The sequence below is a fragment of the Nomascus leucogenys genome, chromosome 7b, assembly GCF_006542625.1.
Source record: "Nomascus leucogenys isolate Asia chromosome 7b, Asia_NLE_v1, whole genome shotgun sequence".
In the NCBI taxonomy this organism is placed as follows: domain Eukaryota; kingdom Metazoa; phylum Chordata; class Mammalia; order Primates; family Hylobatidae; genus Nomascus; species Nomascus leucogenys.
In genome coordinates, this window is record NC_044387.1 from 103,369,072 (window position 1) to 103,389,223 (window position 20,152).

At 39.6% G+C, this 20,152-nt stretch overlaps 1 protein-coding gene and 1 pseudogene across 1 annotated transcript in view; one reads left to right on the plus strand and one right to left on the minus strand.

Annotated features, from left to right (window-relative positions):
- Positions 1–20,152, plus strand: part of WWC2 (WW and C2 domain containing 2) — a 225,794-nt gene that overhangs the window by 69,422 nt on the left and 136,220 nt on the right. The window lies entirely within an intron of this gene.
- Positions 9,152–9,335, minus strand: LOC115836208 (annotated as a pseudogene).

Here is a 20,152-nt window from a genome sequence, read left to right on the forward strand (position 1 = left end):
TTTGTCACCAGGCTGGAGTGCAGTGACGCGATCTTGGCTCAGTGCAACCTCTGCCTCCTGGGTTCAAGCGATTCTCCTGCCTCAGCCTCCCGAGTAGCTGGGACTACATGCGCGTGCCACCATGCCCAGCCAATTTTTTGTATTTTTAGTAGAGACAGGGTTTCTCCATGTTGGCCAGGATGGTCTCTATCTCCTGACCTTGTGATCCATCTACCTTCGCCTCTCAAAGTGCTGGGATTACAGGCATGAGCCACCACGCCCGGCTGACTTTTTTTCTTTTCTTTTCTTTCTTTTTTTTTTTTTTTTTTTTAAAGATTTAGAAAGATCCTTGTATCTACTGCGAGATATAAAAAAGGGCTCTTTTAGGTAACAGGGATTTAAAACAAAATTCTTAGGACCCATTGCCAATTAAGGATCATTTAGATATTTTTCTAAATTAGTGGGAAAATAAGATATAAATTACTACAGTGTACAGTGAAATGTCACAAAACCTAAAAAAATCATTAAGTTTTAGAGCATGAATTGACTTTGGATCTTTGAGTCAAACATTATCATTTTATAGAAGAAGAAAATTGGCAATCAGACAGAATGTTAAATGTCAAAACTCTCCCAGCAAGCTATTCATAGAGATGGGGTTAGAACCTAGATGCTGTGGTTTCTTGTGCAGTGGGTATTTAACTTTACTATGGAGCTTTATTTTGGAGACTCCATTATTTACTTTTGTTGGTGTCACATCAGTGTCTGTGTCTTGACTTAGTTGTGATGGAACTAATCATTCCATCCCTGGGTGTCATTGCCATTGTATGCACTGGCTGTGCTAGAAATTGTTAAGGATAAAAATGAAAAAATGAGGACAACAGATACCATTCTCATTCAGTGAAATAGGGTTTCAGATTATGGCATGTGAATAGAAGAGTTTTAAAAAACTCTTTAAATATGAAATGTCATTTTATGGCATATAGTATTATAATTTTTTTTTTTTTTTTTGAGACAGAGTTTCGCTCTTGTTGCCCAGGCCGGAGTGCAATGGCACGATCTCGGCTCGCCACAACCTCCGCCTCCCAGGTTCAAGTGGTTCTTCTGGCTCAGCCTCCCGAGTAGCTGGTATTACAGGTGTGCACCACCACGCCTGGCTAATTTTCTGTTTTTAGTAGAGATGGGGTTTCTCCATGTTGGTCAGGCTGGTCTTGAACTCCTGACCTCAGATAATCTGCCTGCCTTGGCCTTCCAAAGTGCTGGGATTACAGGCATGAACCACCACGCCCAGCCTCTAAAATTTATATGTGCATATTTAAAAAACATTCAGAAGTTGTAAAATCAACAGAATTGATCAGTTAGGTATAAACTTACAAATCATTGGCACATGAAACTTTTAATTTTACTTAATCATTATTGATGCTCCTTGAAATTTTACGTGTTGCTATAAAGCTGTTAAGAGTTGAGGAAGGACTGACAAGTATGCTTCATGTGTTTTTTACACATTTATCGAAGACTGGAAAACCTGCTAGATGAATTCTAAAAGAGCTGTAACACGGACTCAAAGCTTTTAAAATAATTTTTTTTTTTTTCGTAGAGGTGGAGTCTCACCATGTTGCCAGACTATTCTTGAACTCCTGGCCTCAAGTGATTCTCCTGCCACAGCCTCCTAAAGTGCTGGGATTACGTGTGTGAGCCACTGCATCTGGCCATGTTTTTCTTAATCATTATGTTTTTGGGTGGCCATCAGAGAGACCCCTTAAAAAATACGATTTTGGAATGACCATGGGATACCTATATAATAGGGTGAATATCTTTATGCATATAAGCCTAATTTGTTTATATAATATAGTATTTATGTTAAAGCAAGTAATTTTGGACATTTAAGACTGTGCATAAAGAAGCATTAAATAAAGTGCTGCAAGTTCCTCTCAGACCAGTGAATTACTAAATTTCTAATAATTATATTTTCAAGTAAATATTCATGTAAAATTATGTTTTCATTGCAGGAACACTTTTGAAAACTCGATTTCTAGCTTACTTTAATATAAGCAATCAGGTAGACTTTTACCTAAGTAGAGAAGCTGCTGTAAATCAATATTTTCTCGTGGATACTAATTTGAGCTTCAAAAGAACAGTATAATTCAAAGGATGCTTTTATTCGGAAAGTAGGTTTTCAAGTTATTTGAAGGATAGTTGATTTGTTGGAAAAAGTGAACAGAAAGCTATAGCAGAAATAATGCTGAGAGGATTAGTATTCCAGATGCTTATGAACTTAAAAAGACCCAAGCATTAGATTAACAGTTATTGTGCCCTTGGCCAGAGAACGATTTCCACTGTAGAAAATAGCGGGTCATGCTTGATCCATTATCTGTCTTAAAACAGATTCAGGAGGCAGACACCTAGAGTCACAATGGGGGACCAGCTAACCAGTTCAGCCTCACTGAGTGAGGCTCGAAGTATATAAACTAAAACATTGCATAGCCTTGCACGAACATGCTCTTCAGACACCTGACAACAGTTTCAGGGGCTTCCTTGGACAAACTTTCCAGCTCTCAAGTCCTGGAGTCAGTCATTAGGATGCCTGTGGGGTACGTGGACGGCGGGTGGGGTAAAGAGAAAAGCACTTTTGAGGAGAGCAGGCTTGGGAACATGTATTGCAAAGGGTTGGCACAGAGAGAGGTAAAAGTCCTGAAGGTGAAACCTGGGGAGCCTGGGATGCTGAGATGTACTTTTGTGACATGATATTGCATTTCTATTGATTTTCATACTATTTATTGAGAGCACGGGAGAAATAACAGGGAAGAGAAATAAATAGTCATCATGTTGTGATTTATTTATTTATTTATTTTTTAAGTGACAGGGTCTCGCTCTGCCAGCCAGACCGGAGTGCAGTAGCATGATCATAGCTTACTGTAACCTTGAACTCCTCAAGTGATCCTTCTGCTTCAGCCTCCTGAGTAGCTGGGATTACACCAGCTAATTAATTTTTTTTTTTTTTAAATAGAAACAGAGTCTCGCTATATTTCCTAGGCTGGTCTTGTACTCTTGGCTTTAAGTGATCCTCCTGCCTCAGTCTCCTATTATGACATTTAGAAAAAGTAATTTCTTCAAATCAATTTGGCTTTCCACTTTGTAAAATGAAGAGAGAAGGTAACTGATGAGAGCTTACAGTGACATCCATTATTTCAGATGCAACCATAAGGAAGCTTTTCTAATCAAAGGCCTTCATTTCTTCTTTGTACTGTTTACAGAGTTCTTAACCAAACTGCCTTAGATTATAAACATTTCTTCATGTGCCTTATCTTTCCAGTTAGACTCAGTCTTTCCAATTAGCCTCATTGAGATCAGGGTCAAGGGTTAAAAAATAAAAGTGAAAACATTTATGTTGTGCTTTAACTCTGTATAGAATACTTTTCATATATATTATTTGGTGTCTTTTAACAATATATTGACTGGAATTTCCAAATGAAAGCTGGAAGAACAAGGTATAATACTTATGTTTTAAAATTTGATTTAAGATTCACTAGAGTTTAGTTATACTAAAAGTGTATATTGGTAATATCTTCATATTTTTATATTATGTATTTTGGAGTACTGAAAAATATATTTTACATAATCTCTGAGCAAATGTAACTAAAGTTTTATGAGATTTCTTTAGAGGTAAATTTGAAATCCGTAAATAAACATGGTAGGGAAAGTTTTCTGACTTTTAAAATTAAAATTGGAAACAGTGGGAGATTTTAAAACTTTATGTTAATCAAAGTTATATCTGTAAATGATTAACAAACACTCAACTAGGTTCCCAAAGCAAAGACAGGCATCCTGTGACCCACTACTCTCCCCCACACTTGATTCACTCTCTCTAGAGTTGACCACATTTACATATTTAAAAGTTTCTTTTGGTATTTGCCTCTGTGTTTTTAAATAACTTTATCTGTCTATCTCGACTTCTTAGCTTTGGATTTTGAGAACTGACTTCCTGCCCTGGTTGAGGATTCAGCTTTCTTACTGTGCCTTCCTCATGCACATGTGCCTCCCTCCCCTCATCCTCTTGGTGTTTTCTATCACCTTGTAAAGAAATCAGTAGTCTATGTTTACATTTTTATGACTATGTAAATATTATTCATGGATGACCTATCTGGTGTACTATGATTGCATTTCCTTTTGTTTTCTCTGTAGTTAATAATCATCTCTTTTTTCCATTGGCTTACTTCTCTATATTCCTATTACCAATTTGTGGCCAGAATTATAAATCTCCTTTCAGTACATTCCAGCACACTGTGTATTCTGTTGGTTTGGAACCTCCTGCACCTTCTGTTCTTAATCCCAAGTTTGTCCTGGTTAATCATTGTAACTGCTGCACACTGTCGTCCTATGGCCTCCATTTACTGTCATCTTGCAGGTTTCATTTGTCATTTCCTGTGTTGGGTGCTCATATTCTGGATATCATGTCTTCCAGTTTTCTTGGTTTATTCTCTGTTTTGGTGGAGTAGTGTTGGAAAGGGAGCATAGATTTGTTGAGGCTTTGCATCTCCACAAATGCCATTATTCTGCTGTCGTATGTGATTAATATTTTAGCTAGGGACATAATTCCAGGTTGGAAGTAATTTGGAGTAAAAATTCGATGGTACTGCTTTACTGACTTGTAGCTTCCAATGTTGTGTTTGAGAAGTCTCATGCTTTTATGTTTCTTGTTTTGTTGTTGTTGTTGTTATTTGTTTGTTTCCTCTTTGTGACCTGATTCCTCTCTGAAGTTTTTGGGTTTTGTTTTTGTCCTCATGTTCTAAAATTTCAACAATGTTGAGTGTTGATGTAGGCCTTTTGTAACCATTGTGCTAGGTGGGTCATATATAATCAAGAAACCAGTGTCATTCCGATTCAGTTTAGGGAAATTTTCTTGCACTAGTACTTTGATAATATTTTTCTCTTTGTATTTACTTTGTTCTCTCTCTCTGGAACTCATGCAAGTCAGATATTAGACCTCCTAGATTGGTTGTTCACTTTCCTTATCTTTTCCCTTCTGTCTTACTCTTTGGGAAATTTTTTAAACTTGATCTTTTAATTTGTCAATAGATGGTTTCTGCCATCATATTGTTCATTTCCAGGAATTTTTAAATTCTTTTCTCCAAATATTTATGTATGTATTTATTTACCTCCCCTCCCCTTCTCTCCCCTCTCCTCCCCTCCCCTCCTCACCCCACAAGGTGCTCTGTCACCCAGGCTGGAGTGCAGTGGTGTAATCACAGCTCACTGCAGCCTTGACCTCCTAGGCTCAAGTGATCCTCCCACCTCATCCTCCTGAGTAGCTGGGACCACAAGCATGTGCCCATGCCTGGCTAATTTTTTAATTTCTTTGTTTTTGTAGAGGTGGGGTCTTGTTATGTTGCCCAGGCTGGTCTCAAACTCTCAGGCTTAAGCGATCTTCCTGCCTTGGCCTCCCAAAGTGTTGGGATTGCACGTGTGAGCTACTGTGCCTGGCCACATATTTTTCTTTTGATGGTAACCTGTTCTGTCTCTCTGAAGATGCTAATTGAAGTTTTCTTCAATATCTCTGAAGAAATGAATTCTTCAGTTTTATTTTTTCAGTGTTGTTTTAGTTTCTGCTTTCATTTTAGGGGACTAGTATTCTTAGCTTTTGCATTTGAGATAAGTAATACCAACCATTCTGGCTCTTCACTCCTTCCAGACACAGGAGACAGGATTAACTTCCCTGCCTCCATGTGACTTGTTTTGACCAGTGGATTGCAAACAGAAGTGATGTGCACGTCTCCCCTACCTGGATGATCGATGCTTGTGTTGAGATTGGAGATGCCACAAGCACCCAAGATGCAGTGTGGAATGCTCCACACTGGGTGGGGGGCAGCTGCTGGGGGATTCATCCAGAGCCACTTTGGACTTGGCTTGAATGGGAAGTAAATGTTTGTTGTTTTTAACCACTGAGACTTTGGTATTGTTTTTTATTGCAGCATTATCTAGCCTGTCCTACTGAGACAGCTCTCAGTCATATTTAAGAATGAGGCACAAAAAGCTGTTTGGAAGCTCTCTACTAGTGGGTGGGGTAGTCATATGGCAGTGATCTGGCTTAGCGTTTCTGTTAAGGCACTCCCAGATGTTAAAGTCAGTAGATCTTTTCTCTTGGTCTGGTTAGTTTTCCCAGGAAAAACCCTCCAGTTCTCCGGCCTGACAAATGTAAGCCCAGCTCCTGGGTTCTGCAAACTGAGTAATGGAAGTGGGGCTTGGGATGCTTGCTGTTCATGTGTGCACACTCTATAATGTTCCCTGTTTTTAATAAGGTACTCCTTTCAGCAGTCCCAGCCACCTGGAAGTCCACAGCCCATCTGATTAAGTCTTTCTAGAGAATAAACCTTCTGTTTCTGCCCAGGTTGGGCAAAGGCAGGCAGGGGGTCTGACTGCTTCTTAACAGACTTCTGGCGAGTCCTCCGTGGTCACACCCTCTGTCTGAAGTCTTTAGTGCTGGAATTCCTGAGCTGTTTCAGGCTTTTGCAGTATGAATGGATCTGCTTCTGGGCTTTCTCTGTTACTAACCTAGGCTTTCTGTTTTTCACGTCTGCTGAATCACTTACCACGCTGCAGTTTGCTTTCCACTGTCCCAAATTTTGTTGTTCTTATCTGCTGACCTTCCCATTGTCCTTTTGTGTTTATGCCTTTTTAAAAATCCCTTTTCTGCTATTTTCTAGAGGGAATATAGGTAAGCACATATATGAAATCTGTGTAGTGTTTACTGGAAGTTCTTTTTTTTTTTTTTTTTGAGATGGAGTCTCGCTCCGTCACCAGGCTGGAGTGCAGTGGTGTGATCTCGGCTCACTGCAACCTCTGCTTTCCAGGTTCAAGCAATTCTGCCTCAGCCTCCGGAGTAGCTGGGATTACAGGCACGTGCCACCACGCCCAGCTAATTTTTCTATTTTTATTAGAGATGGGGTTTCACCATGTTGGTCGGGCTGGTCTAGATCTCGTGACCTCGTGATCCACCCGCCTCAGCCTCCCAAAGCACTGGGATTACAGGCATGAGCCACTGCGCCCGGCCTGGAAGTTCTTTAATAATGAATTTTATCCTCCCAACTTTTTATTTTGAAAATTTTCAAACATAAGAAAAAATGGAAACAGTAGAATGGACACCATTATATATATCCCGCTCTTAGATCTGACAATTAACTTTTTGCTACTTTTATCATGTCTTCCTCCTCCTCTTCCTTCTCCTTCTTCTCCTCTCTTTCTGTCTCTCTTGCGCTCTCTCTCTGTAATATTCTACAAGTATATATGGTATATGTAAGATAAATATATCTATGTCTATATTTTCTCTTTTGCTGTAACATTTGAAGGTAAGGTACAGATATGACCCTTCACTCCTAAATAGTTCAGCATACATTTCCCAGTATATATGGTATATGTAAGGTAAATATATTTGTGTCTATATTTTCTCTCTTGCTGTAACATTTGAAGGTAAGGTACAGACAGCTATTATGACCCTTCTCTCCTAAATAGTTCAGCATACATTTCCCAGGAACAAAAATATTCTCTTACAGGACTATGATTATCATACCTATGGAAAATGAAAAAAATAGTTCCATAACATCATTTAACATCTAGCATAGCTAACATCATCTGACATCTAGCATAAATTATGTAGTTTCAAAATTTCTTTTTTATTTATTTCTTTTTTTGTTCTTGTTTTTGAGACAGTGTCTCTGTTGCCCAGGCTGGAGTGCACTGGTGTGGTCTTGGCTCACTGTAGTCTTGATCTCCTGGGTTCAGGTGATCCTCCCATCTCAGCCTCCCAAGTAGCTGGGACCACAGGCACATGCCACCATACCCAGTTAATTTTTTGTATTTTTTGTAGAGATGGGGTTTTGTCATGTTGTCCAGGCTGGCCCCAAACTCCTGAGCTCAAATGATCTGCCCACATCAGCCTCCCAAAGTGCTGGGATTACAGGTGTGAGCCACTGTGCCTGACCTCAAAAATTCTTTTATAACTTTTTTTCCCTTAAAAATTTCAATCCCATCATGGTAAACATGCTGCAACTGGTTGTTATTTCTCTTCTGGACTAGAACAGTTCCTCAAAGCATCGTTTTTTGTACTTGATTTTTTGCTTTTAATTAATCTTGAACAGAACTAGCACCTATAGAAAAAGATAAATAAAGATGAGGCCCTGATAAGGAGATGTTCGTGAAAGCACTGGGAAACAGAGCACGTTTTATTTTTTAATGGTTTGTTTTTCTAACCCAGGTGCTACTAATCTAAAACTTAGCCACGCAGTGCTTTGCACATTCAATCAAAACAAAGAAGCAGTATTTGTCTTCACTGTGATGAGGAACTATATTTAGAGTTTTCCCAGCCCACCCCACTTCACCTTGCATACTTTGCCAGCATTCAGCCTCATGACTTACGTTTGCTTCAAATTGAATTTGAGTCTAAGCTCAAAGGGCATGCATTTTTATGACTAAGGGCTGATCTCTGAAGTTAGTATAGTTATCAAACATTCCTCACATTCCATATGTCTAATTTTTAGTGCTTGGAGGATCTGGTGCTATGCCAGAGGAACATAGAGGCTAGAGAGCACACGGAAATACCACCAAAGAAAGTCTCCATGTAAGCTATAAAAATTCAGTCATGTGTTTAAATAGCAAAGCAAATAGTAGGTACGGGATTGAGTTGTGGCATGTTAGTACCATTCTTTAGGCTGCTTAGGAACATTTCTTAGTTTTCTGTTGGTTCTTGAAATTCCAGCCCTGGAGCTTAAAAAAATCTGTGATTCTTTCAGTTTGTCTTTTAATTGTACTCAGGGCCAGGATAAGGAGTTTTTTTATTTTTTATTTTTATTTATTTATTTTTTGAGACGCAGTATCACTCTTGTCACTCAGGCTGGAGTGTAGTGGCGCAATCTCGGCCCACTGCAACCCCCACCTCCCAGGTTCAAGCAATTCTCCTGCCTCTGCCTCCCGAGTAGCTAGGATTACAGGCGCCTGCCACCACTCCCAGCTAATTTTTGTATTTTTAGTAGAGACGGGGTTTCACCATTTTGGCCAGGCTGGTCTCGAACTCCTGACCTCAGGTGATCCACCCACCTCGGCTCACCAAAGTGCTAGGATTACAGCCGTGAGCCACCATGCCCAGCCCTTTTATTTTTATTTTTGTTCTTTTTAATTTTTTTGAACCACTCAGACTGCATCCTCTCCTTCTTACTCTCACAGGGGAAGAGAAGAATGATCATCAGTGGCAAATGGCAGCTGCAGCCAAGCAACACCGGCTTCACGCTCTGGGCAGAATGCTGTGCCCTCCTCATGGAGGAGTTTTTCAATACTGCAAAACAAATACTTGCAAAAGCTAAGCGTGACTTAGTGTACGGTTGAAGGGGTCACCAGTGCAGATGTGGTCACCAGAAGATAGGTTCATTGAACACATGTTGAATAAGCAGCAGTCACTGTTCTAGCCACTAAGGACTACAGTGGTGGACAAAATAAGTCATGGGGAGGTAGGGAGGAGGACTAGAGCAATAAAGGAGATAAATTAAGACATGATAATAGCATTAAAGAAATAAACTGTATGCCATGATAGATAGTGACTACTTTAGATAGACTCATGCATTAGTCATCTCTGCTGGGGTAATAAGCAACCTGTAAATCTGTGACTTCCACAACAAGTATCTCCTTCTAGCTGGTATTACATCGTCAACTAGAGAATAAAGTGAAATAACCATGTAAAAATCTCAAGGCTGAGGATCATGCATGATCTGTGAAATTGTTTGGTCACCAAAAATGTGTTTAGAAAAAAATTCAAATTGGTCTTGGTGAAATATATGCATAACACAAAAGAGTCAGATTATGACAATAAAAATAGAACCTTTGTAAATTAGTATAAAACAATTTAATACAAAGAAATCAAAGAAGGAAATTGTAGGGCCTTTGGTCAGAAGCTCCTTTGTTGTTTAACAAGTTTCAAGAATAAGAAGGCTGTTTCCTCTTCTTAATAGACATTATATATAAAAAAGTGAACATTTTGTAGAAGCAGACTATAATAGAAACACAAATCTAAGTTTAAAATGCCTTAGATGATGTTAGAAAAAAAAAGAGTAACATTTATGAACATGGGCATACATTTTTTGGATGTCTATAAATAGTCATCTTTGAAATGTTAAGCATGCTTTCCAGCATGTGCTTTTTCTCTGGCCTGAGAAGCTACAGGTGCACGGAGATTGACTGACTGACTCATTTACCTTCTTAAAGCTTTTTTGGGAAGCAGTTAGACTTGGTTTAATTGTCTAGTAATCTGGCCAGCTGCCTCCATGATCTTCACATTCTAGAAGGCCCGTGCTTAACTGAATTTCTTCTTCACTTTGGGACCCTGGAAGATCACTGAGAGTCAATGCTGGGTAACTCCATTTAGGTCAATTATGTAGAGATCCCTTAGTTAAAGACCAGGCCCTACTAACAGCATCACTATAGCATTAGGACATTTGTTCAGTTAAATCCCACAGAAATGCAATGATCATGTGGCCAAACCAACATACTTTCTTCTTGCATTTATCCAGGCAAGATTAAGAGTTGAGATATACTGAAATAACACCAACTTCACATTATGAACATTTTGAAATTTATTGTGAAATTCATTTATTTTGTCTCTAAATGTAACAATAGCTGCAGACTACAAAAGAAGTTAAAATCAGGGCCAGACAGTGGCTAATGCCTGTAATTTCAACTCTTTGGGATGCCAATGTGGGAGGATCACTTGAGCCTAGGAGTTTGAGACCAGCCTGGGCTACACAGTGAGACCTTGTTTCTACAACAACAACAAAAAAAATTTAAAAATTAGCCAGGCATAGTGGCACATACCTGTAAATCCTAGCTTACTCTTGAAGCTGAGGCAGGAGGATCACTGGAGCCCAGGAGTTCGAGGCTGCAGCCCAGCCTGAGCAGTAGAGCAAGACCCTAAAGTCCCTGAAGTCTTGCTGTGCTGCCCAGAGTCTCTTAAAAAAAAAAAAAATGGTAAAAATCAGAGGATGGAACTGAAGCTCTAGATACTTCCCCACAAGCTATGGCTGAGTTAGTTCTTATAACTCTCCACTGACAGCAGCTGTGCCTTTACACCAGTGAGCTTGCTGCATGGAAGCTTGGACTCAGTCTGATCTAGCTGAGCTCTCCCTTCGGGAGCAGCAGGCTTCAGGGTGCATAATCGAGAACTACAAGTAAGGCTAAGGCACCATGGCCCCAAGTCCCCGTACTGCAGGAGCAGCATAGCAGGCAGTGCTTTCTGAGGTTGACTTTATGAATCTGTGTCTGAGTAAAATACTTGTCAGTATCTAACTCAGAGCTCATTCAGGGATATTCAGTACAGTGTTGTTTTGGATACAATTAAAATGGCTATCAGTACCAGACGATACTGGAAGGGCTAAACTGTGATCCAAGCTTATTATAAAAGATGCTCCTGTGACATAAAATTTAAAAACTTACTATAAAAAATGAGGTAGCAACATGAAAAGCCTCATGAATTGTTGAATGAAAAAAGTAAACCTCAGAGCGATGTGCACAGTATATTATATTTTCTAGGCCGTATGTAGAGAAAGGCCTGGAAGAACACATACTGCCCCGGTGGTCGTGGATACTTCCGAAGAGAGGAGTGTGAGAACTGGAATGAGAGCTGGTGGTCAAAGAGACTTAGCATTGTCTGCAGTATTTTCATATTTTACAAGGAGGGTATATCCATGTATTTTTTAACTAAAATCTTTTATTAAAAGTAAGATTTTAAAAACTATTTTCAAAAGACCACCAGCTGCTGTGTGGAGAATGGGTTATAGAGGGATGAGAGTGGAAATGTAACAACTAGTTAGGAAGTTAATCGGGGCAAGAGATGCTAATAGGTTGGATTAGAGAGGTGGTGGTGGAGGAAAAATAGTTGTAAATGGGGCGGTGGAGGGTAAGCCTGCAGGATGTTGATGGAGAGGGAGGCATAAAGGATGACCGCCTCCCGGGTTGTGAGGTGAGCATCTGGGTTGATGATGGTGCCATTTTCCAAACTGAGGTCATTTGGGGGAGGAATGGGACTGGAGAAGTGGTCATGAGGGGGAAGTTAAAGAGTTGTTTTTTATGAGTTGTTTGATATGGCCATTAGATACCCTGCTATAGAATGATCAGGGAGATGCTCTCTGATAAATCTGGACCTCTAAGGAAACATCTCTCTGGAAATCACTCACTCACCGTTTTCTCTAACAAACATTGAGCACTATGTACCATGTATGTGCTTGGCATGCAGAGATGAAACAGCTGCTAGGAACTCGGTGAACTGAACAGAGAAGTCAACTAAAAAATGTAAACTGTGTGAAATATTTGAATGGGAAAATACTTCCAGAGCTTAACAATGTCACTAAATAGTGACAGCTTTGGGAAAACATGATGTCCACCAAGAAGATGATGTTTGAATTAATTATTAAGGATGTTGAATCTTAGAAGAAGACAACTGTTTAAGTGTGAAACTATAAAAGGGGCAGGATGGTGGAAAAGTGGAGGGAGAGAAGATGTTCCAGGTGGAGGGAATTGCACGTGTTAAAGATATTTTTACTACCTGTATATCAGGCCAACTGGCTTCTCCTTGACCTCTCCTGGGCTTCTTTTGGTAGATTTTTCAGTAGTTGCTGTCATAGGCATCTGCAACGCAGGTGTCCTGCCTCTGAGCTGTGAAGTAGTACTTCCACACTTTGCCGTCTTGTCTCATGATTTCCTTGTATTCATGAGGGTATCTTGTTGGTACTAGCTGACATTTCTTTCTTCTTAGATGTTTAGTATTCGTAGAATACTGTGCCTGTAACTCATGCCAACCATGTTCTGAAACCTGGCCAGTCTCACCAAGCTTGAAGTCTATTTTTTTTTTTTTTTTTGCCTCTCAAAAGCTAGACTGGGATGCAAACATTTATAGCAACATCATTCATAGTAGCTAGAAGTGGAAACAATCCATATAGCTGTAAACTGGTAAATGGATAAGCAAAATGTGGTATCTGTGGAGTGAAATACTATTCAGCAATAAAAAGAATGAATTCTTAATGCATGTTATATAATAACATTATTATTTTGAAACATTTTGCCAAATGATAGAAGCTAGACACAAGAAACCACAAATTGTATGATCTTATTTATATGCAATTCCAGAAAGGGCAAATCTGTAGGGACGGGAAGTAGATGAGTGGCTGCCTGAGGCGGGGGCAGGGAGATTTCCCACAATTCGAAATAACTTACGTGAACTACATAGTCTACAAACATTGAAAAAAATTAAGAAAAAGGTATGGCATGAATGCATAAAATATATGTAGATACTAGACTGTTTTATTATTTACTACCATAAAATATACACACCATTATAAGGCTTCAAAATTTATCAAAACTTATGCACACATTACAAAGTGTACATGATGCCATTTGCAGTTGAGAGAAATGTAAACAAATGTAAAGAGGCAGTATTAAATCATAACTGCATATAATTAACTATAGTGTATACTGTACTACTGTAATGATTGATATTGCATAGCCACCTTGTGGTGGTGAGCTCAAGTGTTGGGAACATCCGCTTAACATGCCCTGTGATGCTAATCATCTCTATGTAAGCCGTTCCTCTCTCTGGTAAATTGCGTATCACGGTAAAAAGTGATCTCTCATGCTTCTCAAGTATTTTTCATTGTACTTAGTGCAATACCGTAAACCTTGAGTACACCATGGGACCCATACAAAGTGCCACTTGTGATGCTGGAAGTGCTCCCAAGAAGTGGAGAAAGTAATGACCTTACAAGAAAACATTGAATTGCTTGATATCTACGGTCGATTGAGGTCTGCAGCTTAGGTTTCCACCATTTCAGATGGACGATTCATGGTGTATAAATAGATAACCTAAACTTAAAACATCAGTAAATACAGTACAGTACTGTAAATGTATTTCTTTTTCTTTATGGTTTTCTTAATGACTTTTTCTTTTCTCCAGCTTAGTTTATTGTAAGGATACAGTATATAATACAGTGTACAAAATACGTTACGTGACTGTTTATGTATTGGTGAGGCTTCCGGTCAACAGTAGGCAATTAGTAATTAAGTTTTGAGGGAGTCAAAAATTATAAGAGAATTTTCAGCTGTGCAAGGAGTTGGCACCTCTAACCCCTGTGTTGTTCAGAAGTCAACTGTACATAAGTTTATACATGGACTGAAAAAATACCAAAGTATTGGAATATATGCCACTCTACAGGAAAGTGAAGCAAGGACTTTAATAACAGTTTATCCTCTTATTTTCTGTATTCTCCATAATGAGAATCTATTAACTGTTTTATAAAATGTATATTTTTAAGTCAACATTGAAAACTATAGTATACATAGAGTTTTAGTTTGATACCAAAATATGATGTATATTTTGTACATAATATTATATCTACATATGTATATATTTATTTAAAAAACATAGCCTAGAGTGAAACACATCATATTGTTAACTGGGATTATTCCTGTGTAGTGAGGTTATAGAGATTTTTTAAAGTCCTCTCAGTTTCGTAAGTTTTGATAAAAGTAATATAGGTGTATTTTAATCATTTAACCTCTTCAGAAGGGAAGTTGTGACCCTTCAGAAAGGTGTGCTATGTGTCATTTCTTTGTTGTCCTGACTGGAGCTCATTCTCCAGACTGAATACTCAAGCCTCTTCTAGTCTTCGTCCATGAGCAATTATTATCCACCATGAAACTGACTGGCTGTGTGTTGAACTACAGGTTGGGAATGAGGCAGCCTTGGTGGATTTCTGTTATTTGTTTGGACAATAATCCTTTTTCAGTTCTCTACCTCTCTCAAACACTCATAGACTTCTTTGCTGGCGTAGCCACTTAAAATTTCAGACTATTTTTCAAAACCAAATAATCTGACAAGCAAACATTTCTCTCTTAGGAGAGAAAAAGAGGTTCAGGTTAAAGTGTTTGTTTGACAACTTTGTTTTCTTCCGTGGCATAAAAATACTTTAAAAACTTGCTGAATTATTGAAATACTTGAGATAAATTCCGTTATGTCTTTGTCACTTAAATCTGTTTTCTGCTAAGATATTCATTATGATACAGAATGTAATAATAGCAAAAATAAATCACAAGACCAAATATTTTGATGCAGTATTGAAAGATTTTCTTGTATCTTGTTCCATTGTCAGGAAACATATGTATCAACTAACACCTTAATACCAGCCTTCATATTGTTATTTGAATAAATGCATATACTATTACTTCTGTTTACATAGAAAATTTTTGAAAGAATAAATCACAACCCTTTCATGATATAGTTGACGTTTTCTTTCTGCCTTCCTTCCTACTCTTCTTCCATTCAGTCATTTATTATGTGTTGACTGTGTATGAGGTAGGCATTAGGCATTGTGCTAGAGAGCGAGAAGAAGGCAGGATCCCTGCCTTTGAGAAGCTCATAGTTTGGGCTAGAGACTGAGTCTGAGTGTAGTAACATGCCTTAGGTGGCAGCTGATCCCTGTGGAGGTGGGACAAGATTCATGCAACACAATCAAGAATAGTATTTCTAGGTTAAATGGAATTAACATTTTAAAAAATTTAAATATTTTTATTTTAAGTTCTGGGGTACATGTGCAGTAATGTGCAGTTTGTTACATAGGTAAATGTGTGCCATGATGTCTTGCCGCACCTATCACCCCATCACCTAGGTATTACGCACAGCATGCTATCACCCCATCACCTAGGTATTACGCACAGCATGCTATCACCCCATCACCTAGGTATTACGCACAGCTGCTATCACCCCATCACCTAGGTATTACGCACAGCGTGCTATCACCCCATCACCTAGGTATTACGCACAGCGTGCTATCACCCCATCACCTAGGTATTACGCACAGCGTGCTATCACCCCATCACCTAGGTATTACGCACAGCGTGCTATCACCCCATCACCTAGGTATTACGCACAGCGTGCTATCACCCCATCACCTAGGTATTACGCACAGCGTGCTATCACCCCATCACCTAGGTATTACGCACAGCGTGCTATCACCCCATCACCTAGGTATTACGCACAGCGTGCTATCACCCCATCACCTAGGTATTACGCACAGCGTGCTATCACCCCATCACCTAGGTATTACGCACAGCGTGCTATCACCCCATCACCTAGGTATTACGCACAGCGTGCTATCACCCCATCACCTAGGTATTACGCACAGCGTGCTATCACCCCATCACCTAGGTATTACGCACAGCGTGCTATCACCCCATCACCTAGGTATTACGCACAGCGTGCTATCACCCCATCACCTAGGTATTCGCACCTGCCCCCCACCTAGGTATTCGCACAGCGTGCTATCACCCCATCACCTAGGTATTACGCACAGCGTGCTATCACCCCATCACCTAGGTATTGCGCACAGCGTGCTATCACCCCATCACCTAGGTATTGCGCACAGCGTGCTATCACCCCATCACCTAGGTATTGCGCACAGCGTGCTATCACCCCATCACCTAGGTATTGCGCACAGCGTGCTATCACCCCATCACCTAGGTATTGCGCACAGCGTGCTATCACCCCATCACCTAGGTATTCGCACAGCCCCCCCACCAGCCAGCTGCTATCACCCCATCACCTAGGTATTGCGCACAGCGTGCTATCACCCCATCACCTAGGTATTACGCACAGCATGCTATCACCTCATCACCTAGGTATTACGCACAGCATGCATTAGCTGTTTTCCCTAACAGTCTCCCTTCCCCCACCCGGAATCAACATTTTAATGGTTTTTTAACACTGCCAAATTGTTTCTTAAAAGGACTGTATCAAGTTACAAAGTCACCAGCAATGAATGAAAGTAGCTGATGCCCCACACCCTCACCAGAGTGAGTTTCATCACTAAGACAAAGCAAAACAGCCGGAAGCAGTGGCTCATACCTGTAATCTCCGCACTTTGGGAGGCCAACGAGAGCGGATCACTTGAGCCCAGGAGTTTGAGACCATCCTGGGCATCAGATCTCATGTCTACAAAGGAAAAAAAAAAAAGAAATTTAGCCAAGCATGTTGGTGTGTACCTGTAGTTCTAGCTCCTTGGGAGGCTGAGGTGTTAGAATGGCTTCAGCCCGGGAGGTCGAGGCTGTAGTGAGCTGAGCCATGATCGCCCCACTGCACTCCAGCCTGGATGTCAGAGTGAGACCCTGTCTCAAAAAAAAGGAAAAAAGGCAAAAACTTGATATTTTAATAGGCTTAAATTTTAGCCTCATTATTTTATTGTATTTGGCATTTTTTTTTATTATTAGTGATGTTTAACATTTTCCCGTGTTTTTACTATCTTTTGTGAAAATATTTTATTCACTTTAAGTCTTGGCATTGTTATATACTTGCTACTTCTTTTGAAAACCAACTTACTGAAGTGAAATTCACCTAATGTAAATTAACCATTTAAAATTATCAATTCAGTGGCATTAAGTACATTCACAATGTTGTGCAACCAACCACTGTATTTAGTTTCAGAACATTTTCATCACTCCTCCAAGGTACCCACTAAGCAGTTTCTATTTGCCCCTTTCCTTGTCCCCTGGCAACCATTAACCTACTTTCCTTTTTTATGCGTTTGTGAACTAGCTATTTCATATAGTGGAATCATACAATATGTGACATTTTGTGCCTGGCTTCTTTCACTTAGCATAATGTTTTGGCGGTTCATCCATATTGTAGCATGTATAAATAAAATACTTAATTCCTTTTTCTGTCTGAATAATATTCCATTTCATGTATATACCACAATTTTTTTTTATCCATTCACCTGTCGATGGGAATTTGGGCTCTTTCCACCTTTTGGCTGTTGTGAATAATGCTGCTATGATCATGCACAGATGTGTACTTACTCAAGTACCTATTTTCACTTCCTTCAGAAGTAGATCTAAAAGTCGTATTGTGGGATCATATAGTAATTCCATTTTAACTTTTTGAGGAATTGCTAAACCATTTTCTACAGAGGCTGCACCATTTTACGGTGCCACCCACAATGTACAGGGTTCCCATTTCTCCACCTCCTTGTCAATACTCATGTCTTGTGTGTGTGTGTTTTTTAATGATAGCCATCATAGTGGGTGTGAACTGGTGCTTCACTGTGGTTTTGATTTGCATTTCCGTAATAACTAATGATGTTGAGTACTGTTACTATTTATATATAAGTGAGAAAATGAAGGAAAAAGAAAGCCTTGCTCTTGAAGTTATTTTCATATTAGTTAAGTATCCTTTGAAGAAAGGAAATGTTTACTTAAAATTAAATGAAGTGTCCTACTATTCCAAATAGGAGGACTGTTAAGCCATTAATTCTGTTTAAATATTTCATCGTTTTCATAGCAGAGATGCTTGTAAAGCCTCCAGGTTTGTTTTTAACTTGAGCTTGTTTTCCATTTTTCTATCACCTGGTTGGATTAGGGATCCAATCTAATTTATGCCTTTTAAACAATAGCACTCAAGGTGAACTTTGGGTCCCTGAAGTTTACCGATCAGTATTACCTCAGAACTTAGAGATGTAAATCCTCAGGCCCTTCCCAAATCTACTGAGTCGGAAACCTTGAGGGTGACCCCAACAGTCTGTGTTTTCATAAGCCTTTCAGTTGAGTCAGATCAGATGCACGCATAGGTTTCAGAACCGCTACTGTAAACCAACATTCTCAGATTGATTCTATGATAAACAGCTCTTGTGGGAGGTGTAATCCGCAATGTTGGTCTCATTAGCACCAACTTTTTTTAGCTTAAGTAGTCAGACAATATGAACAATTAACTTGGAATCATGTTATAACCTCCCATTTAAGAAAGCGTAAAGCATACAGTTTTACCCAGAAATTGCTGTTCGGTTTACAAATCATGTAAAAAAGAGGAAAGTATTTTTCAAAAGCGACTTTTGATCTTTGGTCAAATACTGAAGTAATTTAAGAGGCACATACCCATGATGTATATTTTTCCTGTTATTTGTAATTTTTCAATTTTTTGGCCCTGCTTTTCATGAGCTATGTTTCCTTTTATTCGTAACTAGACTTTATTTTTTACTTCTTCAGAGCCAACACTGGGAAGGTTTTTAGTGTGAAGGTTTTTAGTGTGAAGGCCTATGCGGCAGAGCTTGCAACCACCACTGCCCTATAGTACAAATGTTGACTGGAGAGACGTGGGTGTGACCCTAACACATGCTTATTTGGAGAGGAGTGTTCATTTTTTTCTCTGCCCGGGCTATTCAAATGGAAAAAATATACCTACTTTGCAGAGTTTTATGAGGATTTAACCTACGCACATGTATATTAGAGCATGTGTGGTACATGATAAGCATTCAGTAAGTGTTTTATATTATTAGTATAATTGCTATATGTAAAATTTCACCTTTAACATAGAATTTTTATTTTTTTTTTGAGATGGAGTCTCACTCTGTCACCCAGGCTGGAGTGCAGTGGCGCAACCTCGGCTCACTGCAAGCTCCGTCTCCCGGGTTCACGCCATTCTTCCTCCTCAGCCTCCCGAGTAGCTGGGACTACAAGCGCCCCCCACCATGCCCGGCTAATTTTTTGTGTTTTTAGTAGAGACAGGGTTTCACCATTCATAGGATGTTCTCGATCTCCTGACCTTGTGATCCGCCCGCCTCGACCTCCCAAAGTGCTGGGATTACAGGCGTGAGCCACCACGCCTGGCCTAACATAGAATATTGTAAGCAGTGAAGCTTTTGCAGATACTATATCTGGATCCCAAAATCCAACAGCATGAGCCATGTGCTTTTTCAAAGGCAAATCACCCACAAATACTGTCTTTCAAGAGTGTATTTGTGAAGTAACTGTAGGATTAAGTGTTACGTGGCAGAAGGGAAATTCTATGATGGGGCCTCCTAAAGTCCTCCTGTTTACAGCCTCTAGGTTAGGATGAGGGAATGGTTAGGAATGGTTAGTAAGTGAATGTCAAAAGAAGAATCAGAAGGTTTGAAGAAAGATTTTGTAGGGTAGGGGGCATTGAATATAGACTGAAGGAGAAAAAATTAACCATATGAGAAGAGATAAATGTCAGATAATAAGAGATGGAATGAGACTGCAGAGTAGAGAGGAGCGGCTGGGGTAAGGGCAGGAGACTGGCAGGCTAGCCTGGAGGGGGAATGCGAGACATGTAGAGAGGAGTGGGGTGTGTGGGTCTGGGGGA